The sequence below is a fragment of the Pseudopipra pipra genome, chromosome 2 (assembly GCF_036250125.1).
Source record: "Pseudopipra pipra isolate bDixPip1 chromosome 2, bDixPip1.hap1, whole genome shotgun sequence".
In the NCBI taxonomy this organism is placed as follows: domain Eukaryota; kingdom Metazoa; phylum Chordata; class Aves; order Passeriformes; family Pipridae; genus Pseudopipra; species Pseudopipra pipra.
The window spans coordinates 115,328,533-115,342,159 of record NC_087550.1 but is presented as its reverse complement, the minus strand read 5'-3'; the positions used below and the strand labels follow the sequence as shown (position 1 = coordinate 115,342,159).

At 45.1% G+C, this 13,627-nt stretch overlaps 1 long non-coding RNA gene across 1 annotated transcript; it reads right to left on the bottom strand.

Annotated features, from left to right (window-relative positions):
- Nucleotides 1–2,950: 2,950 nt before the first annotated feature.
- Nucleotides 2,951–9,233, bottom strand: LOC135410391 (uncharacterized). Its single transcript, XR_010428658.1, has 2 exons — nt 6,726–9,233; nt 2,951–3,723 (listed from the first exon to the last, which is right to left on the bottom strand). It is a non-coding gene; the product is annotated as an uncharacterized LOC135410391 (long non-coding RNA).
- Between the last annotated feature and the right edge of the window lie 4,394 nt (nt 9,234–13,627).

Here is a 13,627-nt window from a genome sequence, read left to right as displayed (position 1 = left end):
TGTAGCCCACCCAAAAATTACAAGGGAATAAGTACAGTTTGCTTCCTATACTTCATCTGGAACCACTCACTACTCCAAGCTGATAATGTGCAAGAATATTGTTATCTGGCAAAAAAATGTGCTCTCTCGCATGACCTGTTCTTACAGTATACACACAATTAGCCATTCAGTCTTGATATGCTCATGAATTAAAGCAGCAGCTTTCAAAACACTCTAGATGGCTTAATACACACTGAGCTTTAAACCAGAAAATTGAGATTTTTTTTTTTTCCCCCTGCCTGGAGTTATTCTTTTCTCGTGCAGCTCATTCCCGGGGTTCCAGTAACATCTGGAAGATGTGAAAAAGCAAGCTTACCCCATTAGGTGGTTCTGTGAGCACAAAAGAGTGGAAAAAAAGAATTTCCTCTGGATATTTGGTCAGAAGACTCAAGACCTAAGTCAGATGTCTGTTACTTTTTCCAGTCCTTCCAAGAAGTTGGAATGGGATTAGTCTCTCCCTCTCCTCTGCCCGGGTGAATGTTTATACACTTACACACATATTAAAGAAATGAATTAATTATATTGTGCTTACACCCAACAAACAAATGGACTGAAAATGGACAGCAGGTTCAAAAGTTATTAGAGAGAAGGAGGAGAGGAGCTGACAAAGATGTTTCTTAGAAAACCATGCTAGAGTAAGGCATGGAAAAATCCAGTCTGTGGGAAGGATTTTAAAGCCCCGTGTATGATTCATGTTTTCTTGAGAGAATACCAGATTTCTCTATTTAAAGTAACATCATCAAAACATAGGGCAGTGATATTTTTTTTTTTTGGTGGTGCAGACTTCTTTTTGCGTTGCACCTTGCAAACAAACAGAGAAGGTAAGATTCTTGCTGCTGAAAGAACAGTAAACTGAAGGAAAAATATTTCCTTTCAGAAGGGAGAAGCCAGGAGAAATATTTATTTTTTTTTAAAAATTTTCACATCTTCATACAAACAAGTTTGTTCCCGACATAGAAAAGGGGAAGGGGAGGAGGGGGGACATGTGAAATAGCTAAAGATGAAGGTGGGGGACACAGCACAGAACATATCAGACAACTGTCTTGGGTGAAAATCTGGGCTTGCAGAAGGGCAGAAAGGTTTCTCTTGGTGCTAATTGGTTCTCATGAGAGAAAGTGGCACAACATGACATACAAGCATTGTGGCACTGAAGATATCCATTTAAAAGTCTCCAAAAAAAGACTAAACCTCTCTGTGTGTCTCATGTATGTGCAAAGACAAAACATTAAAGACCACAGCATTAAATGATTGTAATGCCAAGGTATTATGGAATGATTTACATATACTGAAATCATAGGCATAGCTGTGCCACACAGAACATATCATAATGTTGCAGCATGAAAGGGCTGATTCAAGAGCACTATTTCATTTTTAAATCTGATTTTCCATTATTTGGATTAAGAGTTAGAGCCTTTTAACAAGACATCTAGGACCACTCTGGATTTGGATGTGGGCATGTATATATACTCATAACTGCTTCTTATTAAGAAGTAGTGTTGGGAAAGAGGAAATTTGAAGGAATATCACAGCTTCAACAAGCCTTTTATAAAAAAAAAAAAATTAATGATGGTTTCAAACCTCTGCAGACCTGTCTTTAATAATTGTTACAGTGCAATCCATTAAGTGCTGTAATTATGTGGGAAGAAGGCTATCCCTGGTCCTGAGCCAAAGTCTGATTTCTATTACCTGCCCGGGATGCCAGTGGCTTACACAGAATAGCAACCACGTAAACAAAAGAAGAATTGAGCTATTGGGAGCCAACACCCCCCTGACCAGAGTCAATACATGGGAGGCACCAGAAGAGCAGAGCTGGCCATGCCCAAGGCGATGCACAGAATCCTCAGGTGGCTCCCACGTGCTTCCAAGCACTGATGAAGAGACAGTATCTCCGCTTGCAGATTGCTGGGAGCTCGTGAGAACATGGCTCTTCCCAACCCTGGTGCAGAGGAGGGGGCCAGAGGGGAGCAGCAGCACAGCAGAGCAGCGGTGGAGCAAGGATGCAGGGTTGCCAAGCAACAGCCAACCACGGGAGGGGGGAGTTAAAATGGGGAAGGGAAACAGATATAAATTGTATTTGCTCCTGTGGGGCCACAGTAGCCCTTCCATCTGCTTCTCTTCCTGCTTCCATGGAGTTATGGGTGTGGATTCCACGAGGGGATTTGGCCACAAGTGTGTGTCTTGCATCATGAGCTCCAGCCGGCTCCTCCAGGAGGTTGCAAGAGGGAGAACCGTAAGAAATACTTTCTTTGCCAACTTGTTGTCATGGATAATACAGCAGGAACAGCAGCAGGCTGCCGTGGGTTCTCCACACAGCTTGCCCCAAGACTCAGGAATACAAAGTAAAGCCAGACCTTCACCCTTCACACGTCTGCATCAGTGATGTTCCTCCTGGTGCACCCTCGTTTGCCTCAGAGACACCACAAAGTACAGGAGATATTTTTACCTTCATACCATACAGACTTCCTGTGTGACAAGTGGAGCCTGTGTATTATTTCCACACAAAATTCTTATTTCTATTCTGTGAGACCATAAACATCTCATGAAGTAGAGGAGGAGACCTTCACAAAATGTTTAGGCAAGAGTCTAAAAGCTTTTTAACCTTCAGCTACTCTGGTAAGGAGGGACCAGTCGGAGAGGGGATGGAATATACAAAAGTAAAGACTCCTGACAGCTCATGGGGCTGGAACACATATGCTGGAAAGACTTTTATAAAGGCTGACCTCAGAGATCCCAAGCCTCTCTCTGCAAGGACAGCCTACCACTAACCCCACTCCCCATGGCCATTCCCCACATCACAGCTTTCACCAAACCTGGCTCCTCGTTCCAGATGCAAAGCTTTGCTGCCTCTTACTTGGTGCAATTCAATGTTTTCAAGTCCACTCACAAAAAAAATCTATTTGTGGTCCCCCTCTTGACCCTTTCTTTTCTGCCCACACTTTATACCCATTGTCTTAGCTCACCAACAAACTGGGTGCTTACACACCACTGCACAAATAATTTTGTCTCCATAACGCATTTTCTACAACCTATAATTGCTTACAGTTACAGAGGAAGGAAACAGAAAACTATGGAGGAAACTGCATTTGCATTTACTTTTGAGTACAGAACATAAGTTTTACCAATGCAAATTGTTCACAGGTAAGACAGAGACATTCTCTGTGCCTTTCAGGTCATGGAGTCACCCAGAGAAACGCAAAAGGTTGTAAAGCAGACAGTTCTCTTTCTTTCATCCAGGTACCTGTGCCTGCTTTAATAGTCAAAAGGGAGGAGTAAGCACATTTAAGAGATGATTTCTCCCATCCTACAGTGATTGTCCAAGGTAAAACAGAAAATGCACCCTGGAAGCCTCTGTTCCTCTCTCTCCATGTATTATGTGGAGAAGCTCCAGTGAATTGCACCATAAACACTTTAAATTAAGCGAGATGAGCAATGTCCACAGCAGCCAACTGTTGCTGAGTTTTTAAATAGCAGCAAGTCCACAGGCAGGATTTGAAGGCAGCTAATGGAGATCTTCCTTTTTGGGGAGGAAATTCTTATACAAGAGCAGAAAAGTACTTGACTGTAAGTTTGGCAAACAAGTGGAAATTCATATGCTGGTTGGGATGGAAAAGGACTCCAAGTACTTCATGGGAAAAGTTTGGTAGGGCTGTGTTATGGAGGACTTCAGCAGTAGAGAAGAATAACCTGTAATAGAGAAAAAATGGGATATCCTGTCCAGTGAAGGGTTTCACCTTAAAATGAAAGGCTGGGTAAACATGAATGACAGCAGCACATTCGACTGGGATTAAAGGAGAAAAATCAAAATTGTCTTGTCATCACCTGTGGCAACACATCTGGAGCACTGTGCACCAGCTCTGGGCTCCTCAGACCAAGAAAGACACAGACATACTGGGGTGAGTTTAGTGAAGGATCACAAAGACTGTTAAGAAATTGGAGAATCCAGTGCATGAGGAAAGGCTGAGAGAGCTGTGACTGTTTAGTCTGGAGAAGAGAAGGCTCAGGAGGATCAAAAATCCTGGATGGGGTGGTGTAAAGGAACTGTAGCCTGACTCTTCTCAGTGGTATTCAGTGAACAGACAAAAGGCAACAGACACAAATAGAAACCAAGCAGCCCTATTTAAAAAGATTTTTTTATATATGTATATATATATATATATATAAATAAAATGTGTTTATTTTCATGATGAGGGTGGTCTAACACTGGCACAGGTATCCCAGAGAGTTTATGGAGTGTCCATCCTTGGAGTTATTCAAAATTTGACAGGACACAGTCCTGCTGTAGTTGTTGGCTCTGCTTTGGGCAGCAGGGCTGGTGTAGATCTCCCAGGGTCAACCTCTTGGACCTGTAGCAAAACCACTGACTCCATTCTCCACGGAGAAGCTGATCTGGGTCCAACACAGACTGCTGCTGTGGTACTTCTTGTTCAATTCCTTGGGAATTGTTTTGTGAGTTTGGTTGGGTTTTTAATTTTTTATTTATTTTTTTTTTTAAAGTATAGCCACCTATCAGAAGTGATCTCTTCACCACCAACACTTATTTTTAGATAATGGTGGTTCATTTAACAAGCCTACATTTACTAGCCATTACCACAGTTGGGTTTTCTCTGAGATTAAGTGCTCATAAAGTGACTGCTACTAAGTAAACAGCATCAATATCACCTGTGCAAGAGACAAAATTGGCAAGTAAAAAGAGCTCACCTGCCTTTCCTGGAGAGGACTGTGCTTCAGTGGAGTGGGAAGTAGGTTGTAAATGCATTTTCTCCGCTATTCTGGAACAGTTCTTCCAGAACTATAAACAAAACAAACCCCCACGTGCCACCCCACACCTCAGCACACAGAGGGGCTGTGCAGGCCACAGTCCTGTGGAGGGCAGGACTTGGGTACTTGGCACTGGGCACAGAATGCCAGGATTTGTCTCCAGAGCAATCAGGGATGCACGTTTCATACATCCTGTTTCATACACAGTTTTCACATCCTTGCTGATTCATCTCTTCCTTGAGCATACTGTTTCCTCTCTCCCCACCTTACATTCCTCTCACACAGAATTCCTTCCTGCTTCTGTCACTCCTGTTGTGTATATCTGGAGCCTGTCTATTCCTGCTATCTCTTTCTTTGAAATGATATGACCACAACACAATGGGCTTTAAGCATTTTTTAGCTGAAGGTTAAGCTAGAAATCTCAAAAAGATACACCTGTCTTGCATAACATCTCCTGTCTTTCCTGCACAGCAACGTTGAGAGAATAACTCCTTGCTGTTTTGGTCTCCCTGCTATTGCCAGAGACATGGACATAGAAATTCAAAATTATGCTTAATTGGTTACAAGTCTATAAATGGCTCAAGAAGATATTCTATCAAAATAGGTTTATTTAAAAAAATAATCCAAAGAATATGCTAAATGCTGAATTACTGAACTGTACTAACTTTCACATCTAGGTGTAAGTTTAAGACTGATCAAAAAGTTAATTGGCAGAATACATCCTTTTTGAAAAAAACCAGATTCAGTATGTTTGAAACATTCTGCCATATAAGTTCAAAATTTCAAAACAGTTTCTTGACTGGAATCTTCAAATGACAACAACTGTTAAAGAATAAGATAAACCACAGCAATTTAAGGGATTTTTCCATATTAAGTTGGGGGTTTCTATGAGTTTAGAACTGAAATTATAGCATGTTAGCATTTGTCATTGAATTAAATTTCTGTCTTTCAAATAGTTTAAATACACATACCAAAACCTTCACTCTAAGGATGGGTTTTCTAATTATTTCTGTGTTTAGATTTTCTTCCAGATACATATGAAAAGAAGCCTGGTGACCTCACTTTAAGCCCGTGGCACAGACAAATCTCTGCACTCGGAGTTTTCCAAAGTGATCAGCAGCTGTTTCAGGTCGTGACTGATGGGAGTTGGCAAAGCTTTGTGGGAAAATGGCAAAATGCCTACATGTATACATCCAGCTCAAGCGTTACAGTCTTCTCACATAAGTAACAATCAGATTCCCCTAAACAACCTTTACAAGACTGGGGGGGTGATGGGGGATTGGCAAGATCTCATTTGTCTTCAGCAGTTAATACTAACTCAAAAAGTCAATACTTCCTAATCATGAAACAGAATTTTCCCCCGTGCCTTGGAAGTCTGCCCCAATGATTTCTTGTACCCAATACCCTTCCACGAGTGCAAAAACCTATTTCTGAATTCAGTTTCTTGGAAGATACGTTTATATAAGGATTAATAGGAAACCGTTAGAGCCCAGCAGAAATAACACACACAGCTACCAAGTATAACCTTTCCAATAACATAGGAGACAAACTAATAGTACAAACTAAGACCTCCCAAATACTATATACGTTAGTTTTCTTTCCTTTGCAAGGTGGCAAATGACAGATGTTCCAGAAGAACACGTCCTTTTGCCAAATGGGGAGGGGAGGAGGAACGGGAGGATGACAGGGGAAGAAGATGCCCTTAGTGCCTCCCCCCCACCCCGCGCAGGTTGCTCTGATGTTTGCAGAGATGCCGCTCACTCGCGGGCTGTCACTTTGCTGGGTAAGCGAGTTTAAGCGCTCTCAGGGCGAGCCCAAAGCCAGCGCGACGCGTCCAACCCCGACAGGCACCGCCGCGACCCGCTCCCCTTCCCGGGGAGGGCGAGGATGGGCAGGAGGGAAAAAGGTGCCCGCGGCGGGGGGCTCACCATGCGAGATGCTGTGGAGCAAGGCGACGGCAAACATCCACATGCCCCTGCCGCTCGCCCGCTCGCCCTCTCCTCCTCCTCCTCCCTCGGCTGGTGGCTGCTCGGAGCCTGCGGGGCCGCTCGTCCGCCCAGCGAGCGCTCAGCCCCGCCTGCAGCCCCGCGGCTCCGCCGACACTCGCCCGGCGCTCGGGCGGGGGAAGAGGCGGCCGGCGGCGGGGGCGGGGGGCGGGTGCGCGGCGCCCAGGTGTGTCCTTGGCTCGGGGAGGCGCCCGCAGGGCGGCGGGGGCAGGGCCACAGGTGACAAAATCCTCCGGCGCGGCCACACGAGCATCCCCGCCGGCGGCGGCCGGCCCCGAGCCGCGGCGAGCCGGCTCCTCGCACGCCTCCTCGCACGGCTCCTCACACGGCTCCCCTCGGCCCGGCGGCGGGCGGGCGGGCAGGCGGGCACATCTTCCTTTTCCCCTTCTCTCTTGCCTTCTCTCCTCGCTCCCCTCGCTCTCCGGCGGCTCGGAGCGCTCGGAGCCCGCCGCTCACCTCCCCTGCCTTGCCGGCGCGGCGGAGGGCAGCGCTAACCCCAGCCCTCCGCAGTCTTAAAGCACCACCGGGGCCGCGCAGCGGGAGAGAAGAGGAAGCAACACCAAAAGAAACAGTCGTTGTGATATATGCTGCGATATAACAAATATTAGTACGTGCACGGAAAGTGCTCTCTTCGTCGTGATCAGCACATTCCGAGTGGCACTCTGCAGGAAACAGTGGGAAGATTAGCTTAGATTATATGTAAGACAGTGTTTACTTGTTTTAAAGGACGTTTGATCAGTCATACAAAATTGTATGTGTTGTATTGTATTCCAGCTACTGACCTTTCTCACTTGCAATATCCTTGCTGAGCTGTAAATACTTCAGTGAATGGAAGAGCTTGATTTTCTGCTATAAGTCAACGAGAGGGTGTTGGAGCTGTCCAGAGTGTAGTATTTTCTCCTCGGCTGGTGACAGCACTAGTTAGACTTGAGATCCAAACCACAGATCCCAGACCCAGATCAAACAGACATTTAGTGCATTCTCTGCATGGGAAAAGTGAAACATCTTCTCTTTAGTTGCTCACACAGATAAGCAGCAGGGTAAAGTAAATAGACACTAAAAATTATTTTCCCTAGATGGCAACAGGGTAGAAACTGGCCTTTCAAAAGGTCACAAAGGGAATAGGTCTTGGGAACTTCATGATATGCAGAATCACTGAATCATCAAGGTTGGAAGAGACCTTTGAGATCATCCAGTCCCACCAACTCGGCAGCACCCAAAAGAGGCTGTATGAAAGAAAAGCTGATGTGGTTATATAGGGAGCTGAGCAAGAGACAGTGATAAAGGCATAAAACTCCTCAAACAAAGCAACAGCAACAACAAGAAAAAAAAAATATGGACAGTGTAGTAGTTGAAGCAATTAATAAGACAAAATAGCAGGTGCAAAGTTACCAAAGCTTTTAAAATATCGAATTATTTATTGGTTTTGGACTGGCAGGGAAAATTATCTTCTGGGATATATTTTGGCAGGAGACAGGTCTGTACATACATGCTTGGATGGCCAGAGAGTAAGCTCCTACAATGATGGAATATCTGCAGTGGAGAACAGGACACATGATGTGGTTAGTGGGGGGGGAAAGGGCAGATAATGTTTATGCTGAGTAAAAGGCAGCATGTTCTGGATACACGAGCTGAGAGAGAGGGTGTTGTCAAGAGCAAACTCCAAAGTGTGGCTTGGAGCAGCTGTAAGGATGGAAATGTTGGCAGTGACAGAGAACAAGGAGGGAAATGAGAGACAACTGAAAAGATGGATATGGTTGGTGTCAGTAGGATTAGCTGCTCAACAAGAGATTTAGAGATAGAGCTGAATGATTTATATGTACTCTCTATGACGTGTTATGGGTGTATCTGGCAGGATTTGGGGAGCAGAGAGCTGCAGGGTGGGAGGACACCAGGGAGTGTCCCCATGCTGGTGACATGGAGGAGTCAATGCCCGAGCAGAGGAAATGAGTGAGAAGGAAGGATCCATGGAAGAAAAGAGTCAATAAAAAGGAGTGACAGACCCCCCTGCAACGTGCAGACCCCAATCTCCTTTGCATCACTGAAGGGACTGAGTGTAACCTGCAGCCAGACAAGGGGAGGGGAGACTATGAAGCTGGAGGGCAAGTGTCTGGAGTCAACTTGACTCTTGGGCTTTCCCAAGAGGAGAAAAGAAGATTCCCTAAGTTTTTGTTTAGTTGAATGTCTTCTTTTTTTCTCAATATCCAAATCAGTAATTTTCAAATCAGTTTATTTTCATTGGCAATGAATTAAATTCAGTGGAATTCCCTGAGTTCAGTCTTCTTCTGAGAACATATTAGTAGCCCTACAAGCAAATGCAATGTTTCATAATACCTGCTAAAGAGCTGTTCGAAGAAGAAGAAAAGGAAAAGAAAAATCACCAATTTTCAAATTAAGGCAAACTGCAAAGACACTGAATTAATTATTAGTAAGATTCTAAACAAGATTCCTCTTGCTTCTTACATAAATTAAGAAAAATATCAGCAAGAATTCTGTAGAACAATACCCTTTTATTTACTGTAGGATGGATAGCAGGAGTTTTCTGTCCAGAAACATTTTCCTTGGTATTTTACATACACTTTTGTCAAAAATGAATAATGATCAATTGTGAAACAAATATTCTCCCCTCGCTTTGAAATTATCAAAATGGCTTCTTAAATCAGCAAAGGGGGGGGGGGGGGAACCAAAAAACAACTTGTCAGATGGTTTCATTGTTGGTTCTTGTATTCAATACTTTTCCTGTTGGCTTCCTGACTGCATAACTTGGAAGTTCTACTGCAAAAGCTTTCGTGCAGACAAACAGTGAATGTCTAGAAATGCTAAAATATGATGATTATGCACAGGTATTTTTCTTTTAATGACAAGAGGATCATTCCAAGTTCTCAGTGTTTTGTGCTTATCATTTTTTTGGGGAGAGACTTCTCAGTGGTCTTGCTGATGCATGGCCTGACCCTGCAAGAAGCATTCCTGAAAAGATTAACATCTGAATATGTGCAATCCCATTACACAGGCAGTGCTTTGGACTTCTCCAGGGTGGGTAGACTGTGGTCATACCTCTGTTGTGAGGGGATGTGGTCCAGACTCTTCCTCATGACTTACCTTATAGCTGCTTCTGTTGCCTTCTCAGAACCCCTGGCAAACTTTTTTGCATTCATCTTCCACGGCATCCCTGTAGGTTTGGAGTTTGTTGTTATTCCTGTATCAAAGAACTGAAGCACAGGGAAGTCAAGGGCTAATCCACTAAGGAATTCAGGTACTGAAACAATCTGTGCTGCGAAAGTCAAGTTCTAAGTGAGCTCCAAGATACTGGAACTCACAACCTTAGGTAGTACCCAGTGCCCTGGTAGTTCATGTAGAAGAGTTAGGCACTGCAAAATGGGATTCAGGGAAAATAAGTGGAGAGACACATCAACTGATGGGAAACAGCTAAAAGAGAAGGGCTTTAACACTCACCAGGCAGAGGCAGTGATGGGCTGGGTTCTCTCAGGAGAAGCAGAAGAGGAGACAAATGACTTCTGCACTTGTTCTACACCCAACAGAGAGAGAGCTGGCTGCAAATTATTACCTGACAAAAATCACAGAAAGGGTGGTTTATCCTGGTTACCCTGTCTTCTTTGTCGTAGTTCACTTGCCTATGAGACTTAACACCCAGCTCCTGCTTTTTTCCAAAGCTGTATTTTTCCATGCTTTCTTCACATAGAGCAAGGGTGACTTAGAAGATGTCATATGATGCCATAGCAACCTCATCTTCTCTGAGGCAAAAGAGCCAGAGTCCTTCTCCAACACAAGCTGGAGTGCACTGGAACATGGATCTCTCACCTTCAAAGCTGGAGTTCTCAAGTTTTTGGGTATGGGGTGACAAATGGGGGCAAGAGGAAGAACACCTTCTCTACTCCAATTCCACCCTCCAGCTGGCAGAAGTGCAGCAGAGCAGCCCGTGCTGGGGAGCAAGTCAGGGTTGTCAACACCCTCAAGAAATAAGCATCTTCATGCATGTTCTGGGGCAAGAAATCCAGGAGGTGACTGCAGACATATCTAGTCTTACAGTGATACTCTGTCCTGAAGATCTTTCTTTTCACAAAAACATAAAGGAAGATATATAATAACAGGAGAATTTATAGGGACGCTTCCATTCCCTGTGATTTTCTAAACATAATTTTCAATTTCTAATTCATGAAAGCCTCCTTGCAGTTTGTTCTCAAGTCCTTCTGTCGTCTGCCTCGCACTCTCTTTTTTTCTGAAAGTATTCAAGTCATTAAAAATGCAAGTACAACTATATATATCTCTCTAATACTATATATATTGTTATGGAGATAGTTCTAAGAGATAACATTATGAAGGATCTTATGAAAGATCTTATCTTCATGTGAAAGCTATTTTAATACCTTACCAGAGGTAACTGGGGATCAGTTTTGCCCTCTGTAATTAGCTAAAATTACCTCAACCTTCTCTTTAGGCTGGATGAACAACATGTAGAACTGTTACCTCTGGTATTCTTGGTTCTAAATCTCTGCATGTTAAAGAATAACATGTGAGGAGCAGAGAGGAGGGGAAGAAAGAATAGAGAAGGAAGATGCATCTATACCCAGCTAACTCCTCCCTGCATCAGGGTTTATTACAATATATTTCAGCCTGTCTGCCTACAGTTATTCCACAGGATCCATCCTTGCAGAGATTTATGCCACAATTCCTGGATTCAAGTCCTCTGCAGAGGGACAGGAACGTCTGAAACCTGTAGGCAGGTGGAAGAAAAGCTAATTCAGTGAGTGAACAAGGCCCCTTCCCATCCCCAAATGAGCGTATTTTCAGCAACCCTGTTCGTGCTCATGCTCAAGTCTGTCATTTTCCCCCCTCTCCTTAGAGAATCTGGGTCTAGTTAAATGTGTCTGAGCACATGACAGGTTATACCAGGGTCTCTCTTCACATCCAGGCTGGCTGAAGTTCCAAACAGTCTCATGTTGAGCCCTGACATCCCACATTAGGAAAAACAAAATAGTTGCACAGATAATAAAACACGATCTTGTCAACAAGTTTTAACTAAACATGCCAAAGGAGCAGGTGTAATTTTAGAAAGCCCTGAGTTATAGACCTGAACAGCGAGTGGCAGGTGCACACTCTCAGTCAGGGATTCTGATGTAATTTCTGCCAAATCTTCCAGTTGTTTTCCCCAGTCTTCATCAGACAGAGGGATCAGCCAGTTGGCATTTATCCAAGCCCCAGCCCCGCTTGGGCTCCAACCAAAATGCTCATCCCAAGTATCAGAGCTGGATTAGATGAACATCAAAGTTAGGTGTTGTGGGTGAGCTTAAGGTAGCACAGCCTGTGCTTTTATTTGAGCTCAACCCCTCAGATCCCTCAGCTGCTCATCAAACATCCACTGTGAGGGGGGTCACTTCATACCTATGAATTCTCCTCAAGCAGAGCCTGAGGACAGGTGAGGGACTGCACAGTATCATTCCCTGTGTAGTGGGTAGACCCTGGCCAGGTACCAGGTACCCACTAAAGCCACTCTCTCCCTCTGCAACTGGACAGAGGAGAGAGAAAAAAAAACAGCTAAGAATTCATGGGTAGAGATAAGGGCTGGGAGAGATCAGTGACTGATCACCTTCACAGGCAAAACAAGACTCAAAGTGGGGATAATACTTATATTTATTACTGGCAGGATAAGAGTCAAAGAGTGAGAAATAAAACAGTCTTAAAAACACCTTCCCCCCACCCCTCCTTCCTTCCACGTTCTCCCTCCTCCCCCCCAGCGGTGCAGGGGGATGGGAATGGGGGTTGCAGTCAGTTGTTGTTTCTGCTGCTGCTCAGGGAGAGGAGTGGGAGCCCTTCCCCTGCTCCAGTGGGGTCCCTCCCACAGGAGACAGTCCTTGATGGACCTCTCTGGTGTGAGTCCATCCCTCGGGCAGCAGCTCTTCCCAACCTGCTGTCCCGTGGGTCACTCCTCCATGGGGTCAGTCCTTCAGGAATGAGCTGTACCGATGTGGGTCCCCCACAGGGGCCACAAGTCCTACCCGGGAAAAACCTGCTCCAGCCTGGGCTTCCTTCTCCAGGGGCTGCAGGTCTCCAGCAGGACCCTGCTCCATCCTGGGCCTCCCACGGGTCACAGCCTCCTTCATTCATCCACCTGCTCCAGCACGGGCTCCTCCAAGGGCTGCAGGGGGGTCTCTGCACCCTGATGGTCCCCCATGGGCTGCAGGGGCACAGCTCCGGCACCTGGAGCACCTCCTGCCCCTCCTCCTGCACTGACCTTGGTGTCTACTTTGTTGTTCCCATGTTCCCACTCCACTCTTCCCTGGATGGAATTCTTTTTGTGCAACAACCTTCTGTTCTTAAATATGTTATCCCAGAGGTGTTACTGTCACTCCTGATGGGTTCAGCCTTGGCCAGCAGCAGGAATTCCATCCTGGAGCTGGCTGGCATTGGCTCCACGGGACAGGGGAAGCATCTGGCAGCTTCTAACAGAAGCCACCCCTGTAGCCCCCCCCACTACCAAAACCCAGCCACAGAAAACCACTACACCCTGTGATGCCATGAAGCAGAAATGTGATTTTTGCTGTGACTCCCTAAATAAATTAAAAAAAAAATTAGGTCGCATCAGCTATACCAGGCTGGGCCAAGAAATCTAAAAAACCCCAGGGCCTAATAAAAATCTCTCACTGTCATCTCTACCTGACCACTGCTGATATGGACAGCTCAGTTTCAGGCTTTACCCAAGACTAAATCAAAACAACCAATGTCTTTCATAGTGCTGTGGTTGACATGGGAAGGTTTTCGCAGAGCAGGCAGCATTAGAATTTTTGACACAAGGAACTGTTGCTGAG